Source organism: Papio anubis, chromosome 1, assembly GCF_008728515.1.
Source record: "Papio anubis isolate 15944 chromosome 1, Panubis1.0, whole genome shotgun sequence".
NCBI lineage: Eukaryota > Metazoa > Chordata > Mammalia > Primates > Cercopithecidae > Papio > Papio anubis.
Genome location: NC_044976.1, coordinates 47,846,137 through 47,865,829, shown reverse-complemented (window position 1 = coordinate 47,865,829; position 19,693 = coordinate 47,846,137). Strand labels below are relative to the sequence as shown.

The 19,693-nt window shown below is 38.6% G+C and overlaps 1 protein-coding gene and 1 long non-coding RNA gene across 9 annotated transcripts in view; both read left to right on the top strand.

Annotated features, from left to right (window-relative positions):
* Nucleotides 1–19,693, top strand: part of AGBL4 (ATP/GTP binding protein like 4) — a 1,449,848-nt gene that overhangs the window by 615,843 nt on the left and 814,312 nt on the right. The window lies entirely within an intron of this gene.
* LOC110740728 lies at nucleotides 4,627–12,297 on the top strand. Its single transcript, XR_002515767.2, has 2 exons — nucleotides 4,627–7,701; nucleotides 8,004–12,297. It is a non-coding gene; the product is annotated as an uncharacterized LOC110740728 (long non-coding RNA).

Sequence of the window (19,693 nt, the reverse complement as noted above, 5' to 3'; positions counted from 1 at the left end):
TGAAGAGTTATTGTCATTATAATTTAGCCCTTCTGTTAAAAAGAATAACAAATTATTATTTGTAATAATAAATACATAGCTCCTATTGTTTGAACAGCTATCCTGTCTATGCCAGGTATTATAATGGGTCCTTTATAGATGTTTTCTCATTGACTCCCTAAAATAACACTAACTGGTATATGTTGTTATTGTTATTCTTATCATTATTACTGTTTTTCCATGGTACAGAGGAGGCCCAGAGATTCGAACTGATTTGTGGAAATCCACATACTATTAAATGGTAGAGATTTATTCCAAACTCAGTATTGTCTGATCCCAAAACTCATGCCGTTTCTTTAATGTCTTTAAGCCATGGCCTGCTATCTCAAAGATAATGTTAGAAAAATAAATCTTTGTGTTTGCTTATTAGTTTACAGTTTTACATGTGCTTCAAGTCTCCTCTCTCATTTGGTCTACATAACAACCACAGGATAATAATAATTACTAGCAATAATTGTTACCAATCATATTAAAATAGTAATAATGGAGTAGGACTGTTTATACTTATCATTTATATATACTAGGTGCCAGGAACAGATGCTATCCATTTCACATGCATGAACTTACAACCATCTTATACAATAGGTTCAGTATAGTGGTTGAAAATGCAGGGGATGATGTCAGGTTACTGGGTTGGATTCCTCCTTCATTACTTACCATCTATTTGAGCTTGGCAATTACTTAATTTATCTGCCTTAGCTCTTCATTGTAAAGCAAGTTAAGTAAAAGTACTCACACGGGCCCGGCACAGTGGCTCACGCCTTTAATCCCAGCACTTAGGGAGGCCGAGGCGGGCAGATCGCTTGAGACCAGGAGTTCAAGACCAGCCTGGCCAACATGGCAAAACCTCGTCTCTACCAAAAAATAAAAAATAAATAGCCCGGTGTAGTGGTGCACGTCTGTAGGCCCAGCTACTTGGGAGGCTGAGGCATGAGAATCGCTTGAACCTGGGAGGCAGAGGTTGCAGCAAGCTGAGATCATGTCACTGCACTCCAGCCTGGGCAACAAAGCAAAACAATGTCTCAAAAAAAAAAAAAGTACTCACATGGTGGTTTTGAAGATTAAATTAGATAATTATAGTGCTTGTTGGCACATAGTACTCTGTAAATAATACGGTAAATATTTCTGTGTTATAGATTTAAAAATTGAGGATTAAAGAGATTATGGGACCTCGTCCGAAATTTCCAATGTAGTCTAGAGGGTTAGCTGGAATTGGAGTGCAGGTCTGCCTGAGTCATAATATGTCCCTTAGCCCTATACTACACTATATGTACAAGCATTAAGTGTATACACTAAGTGCATTTTTAAATAGAGTCCTTTTTAAATATGAATGATCTCCCATTAATTAATTTGTTATACAATATTATAGGCACTCAGTTTCCCAAGCGGCCTTATCATCTCCTACCTCTCTGCCTTTCCACAACTCTGTTCTCTGCCTACAGTAATTTCTTCCCACTTACTGAATCTGATACAGATTGACTTGTCATTGAGAATTCAATCCGAGGCATCACAGCCTCCAGAAAGGATTCCAGGTGGATTAGCGAGTCTATCTCTTTATATCCACAGCCCCCCTGTGTTTTTCCCAAGCATCACTACAGTTAATTGCAATGTTATCTTTTTTATGTACAATTATGAGCTCTTTGAGGGCAAGGATCATGTCTTATTCATCTCTTTATCTCTAGTACATAGCAGAATGCCTGGTACATAATGAATGCTCTATATATTTGTTTACTCACTGAATGAATGAATAAATGAGAATAATTGTTCAGGAGGGTTCTATCCAACATTATAGAGAATGTGATGAACTGTTTCTTCTTTATGTGAGACTATTGAGCAAGTTATTATTTTTAAGGCCTTGTGAAAATTAAGACTCAAGGTAAAGAGAACTTCAAATATATCCACTCACATACACCCATAACTCCCCCCTAGTGGCAATATTCTAAATATAGATTTTAGTAATTTAGTTTCAAACAACTCATTTTCAGCATCTGACATGTTCATTAACCCCAGGTAGGGAAAATATTGTGGTGCATTAATTTTTCACCAGAGAAGACGTTTGTCATCTGTGTAAGTATCATTAATGCTTGTTACAAATATGGAAATGACACACTGTCTCTGCTGAATGAAGAACACAGTAGAATTTTAAGTAACATCAGCTGGGCTCTCTAGGCCAGCCAACCCTGTGTACTTTTGGGGTCCCCATTAGACAAGGCCCATATGACATCAGTAAGAATCCGCTTTATGAAGAGAACAGATAGTAATATATACATCTTCAGAAATGAGGATATGAATGCCATATTTAATTTTTCTTTTCATCAAACCTATCTTTTTCACATTGTTGGTGCTAGCAAGTCTTTAAATTATGATGTTTCCCAAGGCTTGTCTTAAGTCTTCTCGCTTCATATTCTTTTCCCACTCTCATGGGTCATATATACCATCTATATGCTAATGGCTTTCATCTCCATCTCTGTCTCCATCCAGGAGACCTTGACTCTTATATGCAGCTGCTGGATGTCTAAACAAATAAACTGGAAACAGTCCCAGACACCTCAAATTCAATATGTCCAAAATTTGTTTCATTATCTGCCTCTATCTTCAGACTTGATTATCCTACAAGTAATGTTGTAAAGACATTTTCTCTTGTCTCAGAATTTCACTTAAGATTCCAAAGGTGAGTCCCTATGCAGTTGATACACCCACATTCTGAAGATCATTACTGGATACGTTCCTTTGAGAACTGCAAATGGAGATTGACCTGATGCTGAGATCTTTACCCAATCATATAATTTCATACTATGTAAAGAGAAGACTAGAAATTCAAAGCAGAGTCGTTGAAATTGTTGGCCTGGGAAAGGATCCTAGTCAAGTGAGGTGGGTCCTAAAAGACCTCTGAGAGGAAGAGTGTGGGTGTTTGCACAAAGAGAAGACTGGTTTCTTACTCCCTGGGCTGAAGTTTGATGAGTTCTAGAAAGTTTTCAGCCCTTCTCAGACTGTCATCAGTCAGAGTGTAGTTGGATTCCTTTTTTTTTTTTTTTTTTTTTTGACAAGATCTTGCTCTGTTGCCCAGGCTGGAGTGTATAGTTGGATTCTTTGAAGAGTTTGACACATATACAAGAGCTTGGAAATATATGGGAACATAAATACTGATGCTTACTTCTTGCTTCTGCATTATAAATTTGAGAGGCTGGTTGTAGTCATTCCTGAAGGTAGGGAGGATCGTCTGCAATTTCTACTAGTTGTGTGGGGTTCTCTGTAGTGTTTTCCAGATGAAACCCACATCTGGGTCACATAAGAGGGTTGCTATATGAGCACATCCTGCATAGAAATCACTGAAATCCAGATTACAACAACATTCATATGAGATCATAGTACTTGTGATAGACTGGATGCGGGAGATGTCAAATGGGAAAAATCAAGGGTGACTACTGGTTTTTTGTCTTTAGCATCCAAGTGGAAGGAAGGTGACATCTACTAATTAATGCGAGGAAATGGAGAATAAGTAAGTTTCATAGAGGAAATCAAAGAGATCTGTTTTGATATAGATTTGAGATACCTGTTACACATTAAATTACAGATATTGATTAAAGAGTTGAATATGGGAATCTGGGGCTCAGTGGGAGAGGCCTGGGTTGGAGGTAAACTTTAAAAGTTATCATGATCCATGAGACTGGATACAATCAGCTAAAGGAACACAGAAGAGAGTAAGTGATGCGTGTGTGTGTAGGGGGACTTAGTGAAAAATGGCGAATGAATAGAAAGACTATATCTTTGTTAAAGGGTTTTTAAACTTAAATGATTTAGCACATTTGAAAGTGCTTTATAATCTAAAAGTATTTTTTTAAGTGCTTATTGGTGGGGTGCGGTGGCTCACACCTGTAATGCCAGCACTTTGGGAGGTCGAGGTGGGTGAATTGCCTGAGCTCAGGAGTTTGAGACCACCCTGGACAACATGGTAAAACTCCGTCCATACTAAAATACAAAAAAAATTAGATGGCGTGATGGCGGGTGCCTGTAGTCCCAGCTACTCCGGAGGATGAGGCACAGGAATTGCTTGAACCGGGAGGCGGAGGTTGCAGTGAACAGATCGTGCCACTGCACTCCAGTCTGGGCAACATAAATAAATAAATAAAGTACTTCTTAATTCTGAGTCTGGTTCTGTGATAGAGGAATGAGAGATGAGGATAGAGGGCTAAATAGAAATCAGGAATGATGATGGCTTCCAAAGGGACTTGGAAAATTAAAAGCTTTTTAAATATCATTGCAATAAATGTTTATTTTAGAATATTAAGAAATATTTGTGCTTATTTTAGAATATTAAGAAAATCCACTGAGAAGGTGAAGCAACCACTATTCAAATACGACCACAAGCTGGGCATGGTGGCTCAAGCCTGTAATCCCAGCCCTTTGAGAGGCTGAGGTGGGTGGCTCACCTAAGGTCAAGAGTTCGAGACCAGCCTGGCCAACACGGCGAAACCCTGTCTCTACTAAAAATACAAAAAATTAGCTGGGTGTGGTGGCAGGTGCCTGTAATCCCAGCTATTCAGGAAGCAGAGACAGGAGAATCACTTGAACCCGGAAGGCAGAGGTTGTGCCACTGCACTCCAGCCTGGGCGACAGAGTGACTCCATCTCAAAAAAACAAAAAAATAATTAAATACAACCACAATAACATGCGGATTCATTTTCTCCAGTATTTGTTCCATATGTATTTCTTCCTTTTTAAAAATAATACCTATGTTCATATTGCATAGAGCCATAATAATTGTTGAAGAATTGGGCTTTCCTCTGAATTGGAAGGTACCTACTAAGCTGTCATTAGTACATTTAGAAAATTAGTTGGTAGTTGGTTTCTTGTTCATTTGTGTATACATGGACACTTACATGCTGCCTTTTATAAACCTGTTGCAATAAAACAGCAACAGTTTGCTTTTCTCAGAAATATCATGTCCTTGGGATTTTTAATTAAATTTACCAGCTTTTTTCATAATAATTGTTAGCAAAATTATAATGACTGTAGAAAATTATGAACTTCACTGGAGAATGAATTAGTAGATACACAGAATTCATCTGAATTTATTATTATACCATATGTTTTATGTTTATTAGCTCATTTAATTCTTATGACTGCCATGTGAGATTGTTTTACAGATAAGGAAACTGAGGCTTGAAGAAATTATATCTTTTCCAGTTATAAGTCATAAGCTAGTTAATAGCGGAAAGTATATTCCAAAATTGGGCTCTCTGACTTCAGAACCTATGTGGTTTTCCACTCTGCTAGGATCTTTATGAAATTATTTAAAAACTGATGATTATTTCAGACCAAAGCACCAGAAAAAGCTATGGACTTTGTAGAAAAATCTTCTTGGTGGAAAGATGATCCATAGCTTAATCCAAGTGACTGATATCAGCCAGTCCTGTAGACAACCTATACTGTCATCTGCACCTCAAAGACATGGTGCACATGGACACTCACCAGGCTCTCTTGGGAGCCATCAGCACATCTAGGGTCACCAACTACCTCTTCATCTGCTTGCGACTGTCCTGATTTTAATTGTGAAGTACTGTGTCCCAGGATACCGGCTCCGGGTGAACCAGGTTAGTTGGTTACCTTCAGCATACCAGTAATATGTGACAGTGAGTAAAATGAGGGCATGGAAGTCAGAGCCTGTGAATACATTGCCCTTTCTCAGGGTAAGAAAGCTTTATTTCACTTTGTGAGCTGGACTGGGTAAAATAAGCACTGGATCAGTCCTGTGATCACAATGTGATATTTGTCAACTTTGCTGCCAGCTTTTGTCTACAGTGTTCTTCATGCACGCAGTGGAGACAGACTGATCTCTGGAAAAGCATGAGGTCAACTTTTGATTGGCAGGGAAGATAATTCAATCTCTGTGTTTCTAACATCAAGCATAGCCCCTGACACAAGCTGGGACTTCAGTTTCAGTGTTTTTGTTGTTGTTTGTTTTATTTACTTTGCTTTTTGCATTATTGTTTTTTTGGAAACCATTTATTGAACATATGCTATATGCCAGATATTGTGTGAGTAACTTTTACACACTTAATTATATTAAACAATTACATCAGACTTGTGAGATAAACAATATTATTTTCATTTCATAAATTAAGCACCTAAGGTTTGAAAGTAAACAGCTGATAAGTGTCTGAGCTGCTATTTATGGCTTAATCTTTTTCTTCCAATGCAGTTTTCTTTGCTTCCTACTAAATCCTATTCAGTAGCCAAAATTACAGAAATCCTTGTAATCTAATTCAACCCATTCCAGTGTAATTCAATGTAATTTAACTCATATATGCTAAAGCTATTTTGTGCCTAAAACTGCAATAGACACTGACAGACCGAAGTGTCCAATTCATATGAGCCTCCAGCTTTTAATGTATGTACTCACACATGGTGCTCACTGCAGGCCTGCTGAAATTAATACATAAGTAATAAAACAAGACCTTGTCCTCAAGGTACATTTCCTCTTGTGATGAAGACAGACATATACAAAACTATACTATGGGGACTATTATTATAAGTGTAAGACGTATATAAGCTTTAGTAGGCTTTGAAACTTGATTTTTTAAATTATCAATAGATCAATGAATGTCTTTCCATGTCAGTAAATGTGGTTCTTCATCTTCATTTTTAAGAGCTCTATTATTTTCCATTATAAAGATGTTTCATAATTTATGTAATAAGCTTACTATGTCAGACACTGAAGTTTCCAATTAGGAGCAGTGATTATCCTTGTAATTAAATCTTCGTACCTGTTCTTGTTTATGTATAATAAACATTTTTTTTCTAAATGTTCAGCACTAACCAATAATCAAATGAACTGTTTCACAGGAAAACGATTTCTTGTTAGTAAAAGTGTTCAAGCAAAGGATGGTTATCTCTTTTGGAACAGTGATATTCCCAGACAAATAAGGTCTGGCTGCTTGTTCTTACCATCCAATAATAAAATGCAGACAGACTAGCAAAGAAGGGAGTTTATTTCTGTAACTGGTTACAGGGAGAAGGTTGGAGTTACTCACCAGACCAACTCAAAGTTACAATTTTTTTTCCCTGGTGCTTATATACATTTTAAGCTCCATGCCTACATGTGGGAGTGTACCCATAAGCAGGAGTGGTTCATTCAATCTATATCTAATCTTTAACTGCGGTCTGGGGTCCGAAAAGCTTTATCTAGAGTCTTGGAAAGTTTCCTAATCTTAACTGGGATCTGGTATGAGGTGTATATGTAAGAATGCTTTTATTATTTGGTTAGACTTTAGGGTCTGGAAAAAACCCAGGTGGGGCCTTAATGGGTTGGTTTTTGCATTCCAGCCCTCATACTCAGGCACCAGTTTCTCCAATTCTTTAATGTGTAATTTATACATTCATCAAAATTATAGTAAAGGGTTAGTGGAAACTGGCTACTCTGGTTGCTAATAGAAACCTGGCCTGCCATAATTGGAGTACTAATTGTGATGGCGTGGACAATGAAGAGTAGGTAGGATGGGTGAGAGAGATAAGCCTAAAGACATGGACATGGGACCTAGAGAATGTTTAGAATTCAGACAAGGAATGAAGTGAAGCAGTTGTCCCAGTAAGAAGTAAGACACCTGAGTGTAATGCTGTATGAATGAGATGGAGGAAGTAGAAAGATAGGAGTTTGCACAGGTAAGCAGGACTTCTACTGAGTGCCAAGTACTGTTTCTCCTTATTTTTCACGAACACTCTAAAGAAGTTATTTCCTGTTTACAGACTAATAGACTGAGGCTTGGAGTGATCATCCATCTATTGATTCTGTAACCTCAGTGCAAATTCTTTGCCCTTAGTAATCCTCAGTTTTTCGTTCAGTAAAATGGGGATTATAATGCCTGCCTCCTAGGATAGTTGAGAAGAAAAATTCACAGAGCCTGGAATATAGGAACCATTTAATAGAGGTTGAATATTCTTACTCTAATTCCTTTGTTTTTCAGATGTATATGCTACTTATTACAGAATTGGATTAGGACAGCAGAGTCAATTGCAGGCCCCTCTCTACTTCCATCCTTAGAGTGGATCTCCTGATAAATATTGCTTGGTCTGGTTTTCTCAGGTATAGAGCCTGGGTCTGGATGTAAGTTGGAGATAACTCATCTCAGTATGTACAGGGACTGAGGAAGTAGGATTATGATAAGCTACCCTCAATATCTTACCATCAAGGAATAGTCTCAGTGTGAAGATGTTGGCTATCAACTAATAGCAAGCTGAGTACACAGGATGAGCATCCAGAAGAGGATGCAGAGAAGCAGGAGGGAGGGAAACAGCCTGACGGATAAAGAAAGGCAACCAGTCTTCTTTGTTGGCCCAGCCCTAACTCTTTGGCCTCCAGTCACTTTATATGCCACCTTTGCCCATTAGGACAAAGTGTCATTCCCTGCATTTTGTAAGTTGGTTCTTGTGCTCAGTCATTCTCATCTGGACATCTACTCAGGGAAAGTCTCTGCAACATTTCTTGTTGGAGTTGCTGTTCATCATTCCATGTCAGAGACACCAATTTGGTGTGGTTGAAAACCTACTGGGCATGTGACTTTGAAATCAATCAGGTGAAGTTTGTTTTTAAGATTTGAGTTTAAACCTTTGGTTAGGAAGTGGTTATTCTCTTTAGGTAACTGCCAGGTATCAACAAAGCTCCTTTTATTTAAATGGAAATGGATCTCCATAGGAAGGCATTTCCCACTTTGCCTGCATTGAGAACCACAGCTCAACAAACCTTCAGCATTAACATACTTCTTTCCTGCCTGTCAGAATGAAATACTAATAGTGGGGCCCATCAATCCTGATGTTGCCTTCTTATTTTTTATAACCAAGGTCACTTTGCTCTGAGTTTACATTTGCCATGCAAATGGAAATAAAGCCATAAAAGAAATTCTTGGCCCTGGTTGCTGTGCTGATAGTGTCTTATTTTTCAACATTTTGAGATGGTGAGGAGGGGGTATTTGAAAAATGTAAGGTGATAGAAGAGACAGTTGCTTGCCTGAAAATAACATTCATCTGCTTTAGGAAACACATCTCCAAATCAGCATAGCTAATCAGTCACTTGTTTTCAGGGAATCTAGTTTATTGGAATAATAGTCTCTTGGAACATTTGAAGGCATGTGGAGGTGTCTGTGTCTGTTGTTTATCAGAACATCCATTCAAGGCAGGAGTTAGAAAGCAAGTTCTCTTCCTTTTTACAAAAAGAAGTAATGATGAATGGGGACGAAATTCAAATTAATCCATAGGAAAATCTTGGTTTTCTGAAACATAGTGATATAAGATAGGTTTCAGGATCCTAATTTTGGGGGAGTACTTTGGAAGGATCTTTGTAGTTGACTCACAATGTCTGTTTTCATGTTCTCTTTTATAGAATCAAAATATGAGACTAAATTTTTTTATATTTCCAAAGTTTTAGGAAGCATACCCAGGGAGACCAGGACCCTATTTCTTCACTGTAGTAAAGACTCTCCCCTAAGAAAGCATTGGCTTTTTGGGGAGGGAGTGCACACTACGATTGTCTCTTAGGGTGAACTTTCTGGGCAGTACTTTGAAGGCAAATTAGTCACTAATTGGTACCTGCTTCATTTTGAGAATGACATACTACATACTCATTGGTCTTTTGCTTTCGGAGCAAGTGACATGAAAATTAGAATAACATGCAAAGATCTGTGGAAAGTGTGTTCCAAGTGAAGGGAATAGCAACTACAAAGGTCCTAAGGCTGAAAAAATTTAGTGTCTTTAAAGAATAGCAAAATAGTGTTATGCTGGAATGAATTGAATGGGTCAGAGAACAGAAGATGAAGTCAGAGAGAGTAGGTCAGATACCATAGAGCCTTGTAGGCTCTACTAAGGAATTTGGATTTTAGTCTGTGTTTGATGGGAAACTAACGGGCAAGGGAGTGACATGTTTTGATACACATTTTCATGTTGGGGGGGATTGGGGATACATATGGAATCAAGGAGAGCAATAAGGCTTGTATAGTAGTTCATGTGAGAAATGATGGTGGCTTTGACCAGAATTCTATTAGTGGAGATGGAGAAATGTTAGGCAGAGTCAGAAGAACTTGTGATGGATTGAATTTAATGAGTGAGGGAAAGAGAGTAATTAAGGATGATGCCCTGTTTTTGGCCTTGGTAAATGTCTTGGTAAATGATGTTTCCACTTGCTAATATTTATAATACTAGAATTGGGAGGTAGGGATTATAAGGTGAATTTTGTATGTGATGAATTTGACATACTTCTTAAACATCTAAGATGAAATTTCAATTAAGTAGTTGGATTGAGTGCTTGAAATATGTGTTGTTTTTATTAAAAAGTTAATGTTAAAAAGTTAATTCCTGGCTAGGGCCACTGTCTGTGTGGAGTTTGCATTTTCTCCCCATGTCTGCATGGTTTTTCTCTGGGTATTCTGGTTCCCTTCCTCATCCCAAAGATGGGCACATAAGCTTAATTGTTATGTCTAAATTATCCCTGTGTTAGTGTGGCTGTGTGTGTGCCCTGCAATGGAATGGTGTCCTGTCCAGGGTTGGTTTCCACCTTATACCCTGAAATGCTGGGATAGGCTCCAGCTACCTACTACCCTGAACTGGCATAAGCTGGTAAATAACTGTCTTTTTAAAATTAATATTTCTTCAATGCTTGTATAGTTCACACTTGTTTCACTCAGATTTGAAGGATGATGAATGTGGGGATTTTATCGAGTGATGGAGGTGGCTCTCAGTGGGATGAATGGGGAGCTGGAAAAGGGATGGAGTGAGATGATGATCTTTTCCTGGAGTTCAGCTGTCCCATAGCAAATCTCCTCTCTGACTGTCCTCAGCTGAATTCCTCTCGACGTTTAGATGCTCCTTCTCTTCTCTCCTTCTCTGCTGTGCTGCTCTGCCACTCTTCTGCTCGTGAGCCTGGGGTTTGGGGTTTATATGGGTACAGGACAGGGGGGTGTGGTGGGCCAAAAGGCAACATTTGGGCATGAAACAGGAATGTCTTTTCTCATTTAGGGCCGTGTGTTTCCAGGCTTGAGGGTGGGGCCTTTACCAGGGAACTGCCTTCTTCTACCCAGTATTTCCCTGCCTCCTGTTCATATCAACGGGATCTCTTTCCCATTAATCCTCTTCCAGGGTGCAGTCTTACCTGCACTGTGGATCATGTATAAGTACAGAGTGAATAATGCTTATGTTTACTAATCACAATAATCATAATTATCCATTCATTGCCTTCTGGATTCTCTTGTGGAGGCTACCCCCAATATAGGAATGGGTCATATTTAATAAGTTTATAGAAATTATGTTACATTTAGTATTGAGGAACCCACAAAAGTCTGATTAAATGCCTTAGATGCCAGAGATATAAGAGCTTTCAGATATCACATAGTGCTACCCCTTTTTTTACTGATGAATAAACTGAAACTTTAATTGCCCAAGGACATACAGTGTTTTAATAGCAGAGATGGACTAGAACAGAGCTGGAACTAAAACCCAGACCTTACAGGTAAGAGGTGGTTTTGACATACCCCTATGACTTTATATAAGATTACTTTGTGTCTTGAAAATATTTCTATCTTTAACGTAAACATCCTATAAAGGGATAATACTTAAACTAGTTTGAATGCAGATTCTTCAGAAATGAGACACAGTCACCTAGATGAGGGGATGATGTATTTGGGAAAGGAAAGTCATAGGGTGCTAAAGATAGAGGCAATGTTACAGAGAAAAGACCAGCCTAACTTAGGTTTGAATCCCAACTCCATCTGCTGCTACTACTATGTGACATTTTCTTAACTTTTCTTAGCCTCATCTGTAAAATAAGGACAATTATTATGGGTCCTATTGGTAAGTTATGAGGATTAGCAATAGCATGTCTAAAGTTCTCAGCTTTTCTTGATGTGTGACTGGCAGTCAATACATGCTAGCTTTTTATTATTCTTCTATCTGCCCTCATTTTTCTTCATTTTTCTCTGCTCTTGGTGGTATGGGTATCGAACAACCCTAGATCAAGCCACTGTCTCCAGAGGCTGGAGGCTTCTGCCTCTGGCCACTATTGTCAGACCTATGGCTCCCTGAACTCTAGTTGCTATTCCCCCTGGAAGGCCAGAAGAGGGGGTGACCTTTAAAACTGCTGGGAGCTGATATTCTCTGCCCCAGGACCCCAGTGCAGATTAAGCAGCCATCCTATGAAGGGCAGCCACTGCCAAGGTTTTTCTCCTCTTCTCTGAGGCTGATCCTAGCGGTAGTTCCTTTCCAAAAAAAAAAAAAGCTTCAATTCATGTGGGCAAATAATTTTAAGGAAGAGAATAGTTTATTCAAACTGGCAAAACGATGAAACATCTTCAGCATGCCAGGTAATGTGTTAGTCCCCACACTCTGAGAGTCTGATTTAGAAGAGGAGATAGGCATGTAAATAAATAACTATTTTCCAATTAGGCTAACTGATGGTTCAGCAGAGATGCAAGTGGTGTTCTGTGAGTATGCTGAATGAAGACCTCCTGGAATGGGTGTGGTTTAAGCTGGATCTTAAAGGATTAAAGGTTTGTCAGTGGATGGATAGTTAGGGGAGCTACATTTGATGCAGAGGTATGCAGGCAGCAAGCGCAGGGATGAATTAGGCAAGAGGGAGTTAGGAATTGAAAGAGTACAGAGGAATCCTTTTAATGAAAAACACAAATACTCTTTGCAGGAATTTGGGCATGACTCACGATGGTTTAGACTGATTCATGGTGGCTTAAGATATCAGATATGAAATGTACCATAGTAGCCATCTGGTATAAATACCTCATTTTACAGTTGAGAAGACTGAGGCTCAGACGGAAGAAATAACTTGGCCAGAATCACATAATCACAAGTTAGTGGCAAAAACTGACACCAAAATTCACTGATTCTCAGGCCAATGTCTTTTCTACCCATAACTCATGATTTCTGTGGATAAGAGGGAATAATTATAGAGAGTAACGAAAAATGTGTCTAAACTCTGAGACCTTTGATCACTAGCATGCAGCTGAGAGTTGGGTGATTTAAATAAAGATCGTGAATGGGACCCTACCAGTCCCATCTCATTCCCACCTTATGTACTTGAGATGTAATTTTCTATGAATAAGTTTTAGAATAGTCAGCTTAATTATTATTTCATAAAATTGTATCCATGGTTTTATTCATATATATACACATATGTGTACTATACATATAGAGAGTACACTCTGTATTTGATCACTTGCCAATATGAGTGGAAAAGCTAGAATTTCTAAAAGAGGCAATAAGTTAGTAAGTAATTCTGCCATGGAATGTTCATCTGGAACCTGAAAAGACCACATTCAGACCACTGGTAGAAGCAGAACTTGCCAAAACCTGGGTTCTAAGTTACTAAAGTCATTCTCCTAAGCCATTGTCTATCCCACTTAGTTGTTCATTATAAAATTCAGGGGGAAAATGGTGGATAACAGGCAGGACAAACTTGCAGCTCCCACTTAGATAGACAGAACACCATGTGAAGACTCACATTGTGAACTTTTGCTCCAAGAACAACTGCAGGAACATACCAGGAAAACTGAAAGAATTCACAGACCCTTTGAAAAAAGTGGCTTGCTGCTACAAACTCCATGAGACAGCAAAAAACTGTGAGTGCCCAAAGTGTGAGAGGGGGAAAGTCTACCTTTGAACAGACATCCTTACTGGGGTAATTGAAAATCCAAATAATGGGAGAAGGATTTACCTCTACCTAAAGCTGAAATAAATTTAGAGAGCTGAGTGAAATATAAAAGTAGAAGCAGCAGCAGGAAGAGTCCTGTCCTGGTCCTATGAGGACACAAAGGTATAAGAATGATATAATGGACTCTGGGGAGTTGGGGGGAACGTTAGGAGGGGGATGAGTGATAAAAGACTACATGTTGGGTCCAATGTACACTGCTTGGGTGATGGGTGCATCAAAATCTCAGAAGTCACCATTAAATAACATTCATGTAACCAAACACCACTTGTTCCCCCAAAGCTAATAAAAGAAAGTTAAGTTGTTTGTGATACCTTTAATTGTCCACAATTAAAACAAACAAATAAAAACTACCACCTTACCTCTTTCAATAAGTTTAACTCAGCAAACATTTCATTCATTTATTCAACAAATATTCATTGAAGTATTTTAATTGAAATACTTCCATCTAAGTATTGCCAAACACTGTGATGCAGACTGGACATATATCAGTAAACAAAAAAAATATGTTTCCTGTCTGTATTACTAGAGCTGCTATAACAAAATATTACAGACAGGGTGGCATAAATGATGGAAGTTTATTTTCTCACCATTCTGGAGGCTAGAAATCTTGAGACCACCGTGTCAGCAGGGTTGATATTTTCTGAGGCCTCCCTCCCTGGCTTGTACATGGCTGTCTTCTCCCAGTCTTCATGTGGTCTTTTCTCTGTGCACATGAATATCTGTGTCCTAATACTTTCTTATAAGAATACCAGTCATATTGGACTAAGGCCCATCTATCTGACCTTATTTTATTTTAATTACCTCTTTAAGGCCCTATTTCTAACTATAGCTACGTTCTGACATACTGGGGATTAGGACTTCATTATATGAATTTTAGGGAATATAATTCAGCCCATAACACTGCCCTTAATGAGCTACCAGTCTAGAGGGGGCAGAGAAATTTATCCACAAAGTATACAAATAAATTTAGGGTTTTGAATTCTGTTAATTGCTACAAAGGAGAGGTACATAGTGTCAAAAAATATATATAAGGAGGCATGTTCCCTCTTGGAGGGAGGAAGCTGCTTCAGGGTGGGGGCAGTTGAGAAGGTAAGTATTTGAGCTGAGATCTCAAGCATGGGTAGGGGGAACTAATTTGGAAAAGGAGATGAGAGAAGGAGGAGAACAAAGGAGGAAAGAACCTAGTAGAGGGTAATTGCTTGTCAAAAGTCCCATAATTTAGTTCTTTCTGTCTACTGAGTATTGAAGTAGGTTCTGAATACAGCAATGGAACTCATGTTCTGGTGGAAGACAGATGCAAATCAGATCATTTCGACAGAATATGATCAGAGTTATTATAGAGGCTAATACTTATATGCCCCATAGTTCTAAATATATGCAAAATATAAGGGGGGTACCAACTCTGTTGATCATGGAGTGAGGGCAGGAGTTCAAAACAGTTTCACAATAGTTTTCTTTAGATACAAAAGAGGATATTCTAGACAGGAAGCATGAGCAAGGACTCAGAGGATGCCATGTGAAAATTATTTTTGGAGTAATATATAGAAAATCTGTATGGTTGGTGCATGGCAGGGAATGAAGAAAGATGGGACCAAAAAGCATTTTAAATATTATTTTTTAGATAGTAGAACCAAATATATGTATAAAGATAGGTTTGCTATCATTAACTTATTTTCACTATTTACCCTGGAGCAGATTAATAAACATATGACTTGTGTGCTCCTACTCCTAATGCCTTGTCCTGTGGTAGACCTGGACACTATTTAAGATTCCTTTTTGATACAGGCAACCAGTAGCAATTGGTCAGAGTTGGCACAGAAAATGAAAGCTTCTATTAATTTCCTGTGGCTGCCATAAGAACTTACCACAAATTTGATGAATTAAAACTATGGAAATCTGTTCTCCCAAAGTTCTGAAGGCCAGAAATCTGAAATTCATATAATTGGGCCGAAAGATGGTCCTACTCCCTCTGGAGGCTCTAGGAGAGAAAACATTCCTTGCCTCTTCCAGCTTCTGGTAGCTGCTAGAATTCCTTGGCTTGTGACTGCCTCACTTCAATCTCTGCCTTCATCTTCACAGCACCTTCTTATCTGTGCATGTGTTTTTTCCTCTTCTGTCTTTCTAATGTCTGTCTTCCTCTTTTTTTTTTTTTTTTTTTTTTTGAGACGGAGTCTCGCTCTGTCGCCCAGGCTGAATTGCAGTTTCGCCATCTTGGCTCACTGCAAGCTCCGCCTCCTGCGTTCACGACATTCTCCTGCCTCAGCCTCTCCAGTAGCTGGGACTACAGGCACCCACCACCACGCCCGGCTAATTTTTTGTAATTTTAGTAGAGACGGGGTTTCACCATGTTAACCAGGATGGTCTCAATCTCCTGACCCATGATCTGCCCGCCTCAGCATCCCAAAGTGCTGGGATTACAGGCGTGAGCTACCGTGCCCGGCCTTGTCTCCTCTTACAATGACACTTGTGACTGCGTTTAGGGCCCACTCAAATAATCCAGAATAATGTCCCAACCTCAAGATCTCTAACTAAATCATATCCATAAAGTCTTTGCCATAAAAAGTAACATTTACAGATTCTAAGAATTAGTGTTACTGGAAAGGGACCCTGAACCCGACCCCAAGAGAGCGTTCTTGGATTTTGTGGAAGAAAGAATTTGGGGCAACTCAACTGAGTAAAGTGAAAGCAAGTTTTGTTGTTGTTGTTGTTGTTTGAAACAGAGTCTCCCTCTGTCGCCAGGCTTGAGTACAGTGGCACGATCTTGGCTCACTGCAACCTCAGCCTCCCGGGTTCAAGCGATTCTCCTGCCACAGCCTCCCGAGTAGCTGGGACTCCAGGCATGGGCCACCAGGCTAGGCTAATTTTTTTGTATTTTTAGTAGAGACAGGGCTTCACCATGTTGGCCAAGATGGTCTCAATCTCCTGACCTTGTGATCTGCCTGCCTCAGCCTCCCAGCATGCTGGGATTACAGGCGTGAGCCACCACGCCCAGCTGAAAGCAAGTTTATTAAGAATGGCATGCTGGGCGCAATGGCCCATGCCTGTAATCCCAGCACTTTGGGAGGCTGAGGTGGGCGGATCACAAGGTCAGGAGATCCAGACTATCCTGGCTAACACAGTGAAACCCCGTCTCTACTAAAAATGCAGAAAATTAGCTGGGCATGGTGGCGGGCACCTGTAGTCCCAGTTACTGGGGAAGCCGAGTCAGGAGAATGGAGTGAACCCAGGAGGTGGAGCTTGCGGTGAGCCAAGATTGTGCCACTGCACTCCAGCCTGGGCCACAGAGTGAAACTCGCTTTCTAAGAAAAAAAAAGAAAAGAAGGAAGGAAGGAAGGAAGGAAGAAAAGAAGGAAGGAAGGAAGGAAGGAAGGAAGGAAGGAAGGAAGGATGGGAGGAAGGCAGGCAGGCTGGCTACTTCATAGACAAGGTAGGCCATTCTCCAAAGCAAGAAAGGGAGAATTGCATCAACTTTAGGTACAATGCTTGTTTATATAGAAGATAACAAAGCAAAAAACAAAAAACAAAAAACAAAAAAAAGTCATGGGGGAGATGTGCTCTACTACAAGGGCTTGTGACAAAGGATTGTTAATCTTTGTGTAACTACTGGCTTCCACAAGAATCTATATTAGCTTTAAGGTGAAACTTAAACTAAGAAACTAAGAATGCTTTTGTTCTTACAATATTGGAAGAACATCAGGATATTACCTGGGTCTGTAATTTCCTGAGTCTCTTAAATCCTAGGTTTGTTCAGTAAACATTATTAATCTTTTCCCTTAACCATAAATATCCTGTGATTAAGAATGCGTAAGCTCCTGGAAATGCAGCCCAGCAGGTCTCAGTCTCATTTTACCCAGCTTCTATTCAAGATGGAGTTGCTCTGGTTCAAAAGCCTCTGACTTATTTCCCCCTTTTCTTTTACAAGGGGATCCTTAATCCTAAGAGTTGTAGAAGGATGAAGATCCATCTTCTGTAAATTCTTCAGGCCAAATAGAATCAATGATATTCCTGCCTAATATTAGGGTCTCTTGTATTCAGGATAGAGAGTAGCTCAGTCAGTATGGTGAGGGCCATTCATAACTTTGAATTGCAACAAAAGGTGAAATCTGGAAGACAAATAAGTGTTTGATTTAAGAAAACACTCAGTAAGCTTATCCTGCATTCCTGTTCAAAGAGTACAACAGCAATATATTCCACAACAGTGAAGCAAAATAAGTAAAATCATCTCAAGTAAACTGAATAAGAAGACTTTTCATGAACTGGGAAATTATTGGAACCAAGCTGACATGGGGTCACCAGCCATGGTGACCAGTATGTGCCCAGAATTACAATACTGATCTAGATATTTTATGCTACTTATCCCTCTTGTTTCCTCTGAGCAGCAGCCAGAGATCACTGGTCAGTTCACAGGAATAAGCAGTCTAAATTGACAGAAAACAAAAACTAAAAGAAAAACCATCAAAAACAACAGATGAGAGTAGAATCTAATACCAGGTATAACATAGTTTTTGAAATGTAATTTTCCTCTCTCCAGTCTCCCATTTTTACCAAAGATAAATCATGGTATGACCAATTATTTTGCAAAATAAGTTCTAGTCTTATTAAACTTGGCCCAATTGTAAAGTGCAGCAAGAATAATTATGTGCCAACAAGAATCTTACATTAAACTTTTTAAGCTTTGAGCACAGCCCAAGGGTCTTTTATTGGTTCTATAAATCAACTTTGATTCCTTAAAGTAGTCTGCTTATATTTGAAATCATGCAATTCCAGTCAAAGCCTTGGTAAAAATAGCCAATGTCTCCTCCAATTGTGTCCTGTTACACGTAAGAATATAGATTCTTATTGTACTTGTCCAAATAATTATATTTCCATAGGTTAAGAATACTCACAAATAGTTTTTAAATTTTAGAGAAATCAGGTAGCGAGAAAGAAATATGCTCCAAATTTTATTTATAGGAGTATAATTTACTCAGTTGTTAAAAGCTATAATAGCTCAAAAGAAAAGTTTTCTTGGCTGAAAAACAAAACAGAAAGTATCACCAACAATACAGGCAAAAAGTCATCAAAAGATTATTTCAGCCTTTTATTAGTCTAGGCAATTTCTGTTTTGCTTGATATTTATGAACAGATGAGTTATCCAAGGGAGATCTGGAAATTTTTTTTTCCTCTCTATTTTAATGGCACCCTTTTCACCCTTTCCAAAGTTATCAGAGACCTAAATTGAAGAGTACTCATCAGAGTCCTCTAGCTGATTACAAACTGCCTTTTAAAGAAGATCAAAACAAACAACAGTTGTCCGTGGATGACAGAAAGTCTTAGGACAGCCACAGTGAAAGACACAATTGACAAGGAAATTTGATTATCTCTGTTGCACATGATAATTTAATGTAACAATTATAATTATTGCTCATAATGTACACTAAATCCATATTAGATTTATAGGAGTTTTCCATAATTTTGGAACACATAGCAATAACACATTTATACAAATACAGCGCAAAGAAAGTCAAACAATGTTTTATATTTGACAATGCTTCCTTATTATTTCAATATACCAAATAAGCCAAATATGTCATTTTTGGAATTAGGGGGCCTAATATCAAAAAGTATTAATCAGGTCAGAAAAAGACTTAATTTGAATTTGATTTTGGAAAGTTTGTCAAATATCAAAGGCTTAAAACACTTGATATTATAAAAGAGAATCCCAGATCACCATAAGTCATTCTTTTAGCCAAAATAACTCAAAGATTTTTTTTAAAAGGCAGAACCCTTTACTCATTTTATCTCTTTTCTCTTCTTTCTTTACCTGTAGTTTATTCAAAAGGCAAACAAAAATCTTTCATCATCTTTTAATATTACATGAAAATCTTGTTCAAGAGAGAAGGCCAAGTTTACATTAATGTACTATTAATGTCAAATCCAATTCTTAATAAAACCTTATAGACAAATCTG